This window comes from Tupaia chinensis, unplaced genomic scaffold, assembly GCF_000334495.1.
Source record: "Tupaia chinensis unplaced genomic scaffold, TupChi_1.0 Scaffold000286_1, whole genome shotgun sequence".
In the NCBI taxonomy this organism is placed as follows: domain Eukaryota; kingdom Metazoa; phylum Chordata; class Mammalia; order Scandentia; family Tupaiidae; genus Tupaia; species Tupaia belangeri.
The window spans coordinates 597,587-598,488 of NW_006159770.1; the positions used below are offsets into that span (position 1 = coordinate 597,587).

Consider the following 902-nt stretch of genomic DNA (forward strand, 5'->3'; position numbering starts at 1 on the left):
GTGCGTAGGGAGCCGGTCTCACATGGCCGACCCCACGGAACCCCACTGAGAGGCTGGAGAACTGGAGGAGGGGCTGTGGCGTGACCATGCCCACGGGGGTGCTTGCTCCCTCCCGTCTCTCTCTGGTGGCTGCGCACACTGTCTGGTAAACTAAAAATAAATTAATACAAAGAAAGGAAAAAGAAAAGGCAGTGGGCCAGCCTGGGAGCACCGTGGTCAAGCACTGTGCAGAGGGTCAGATCCCACGTGGCTGACCACGGTTTGAATCTTGGCCCCTAGTGGCTTGAAAAACACAGGCATGCACCCGTGCCCAGGACCCTGACATGACGGGAAAAGGAGGAAAGACTGGCGTGACAGGGCCCTAGGGAGAGGGGTGCTCTCTCACCCGGCTTCTCTCATCTCCTTACCAAAACAAAGGCAGCAGAGCCGTCTGTGCGGGAAGCCCCTGTGCTAGCCCATGTGCTAGCCCGTGCATGTGGGCGTACGCTCCTAGGTCTCCGACTACCCCGCACACACGTGAGCAGCGGGCCGCCGTGGGAAAAGCGCCCAGCAGAAGAGGGTGTGAAGGACGTCCGTGTGTCCTGCTCCGTGTCCAGGCTGGGACCGTGGGCGCATGGTCTGAAGGCCCAGCAACAACACACGAGGCTCGTGGAAGTCCAGCGCCCAGCCAAGGCCAGCTGGGGCGGGTGTCAGGGCGCTGGCTTGGGGGTGGCCGGCGCCCCACTACCTGTGAGAACCTCCCCAGCTGAGAGTTCCGGACTGGCACGTTCCCGGTTCCCGCACATATGGCAGGACTCCACACAAAGTTCGCAAGGCGGCCCGGAGGCGGGGGCTGGGGAGGAGGCGGAGGCTGAGGTCCACCAGGATGGAGAGGGGAGGCAGGAGAGGCAGGGGGGGGGGGC

At 63.3% G+C, this 902-nt stretch overlaps 1 protein-coding gene across 1 annotated transcript in view; it reads right to left on the bottom strand.

Annotated features, from left to right (window-relative positions):
- The window catches only part of ISOC2 (isochorismatase domain containing 2), a 9,762-nt gene that overhangs the window by 8,274 nt on the left and 586 nt on the right, over positions 1 to 902 (bottom strand). The gene's annotated exons all lie outside the window — the stretch shown is intronic.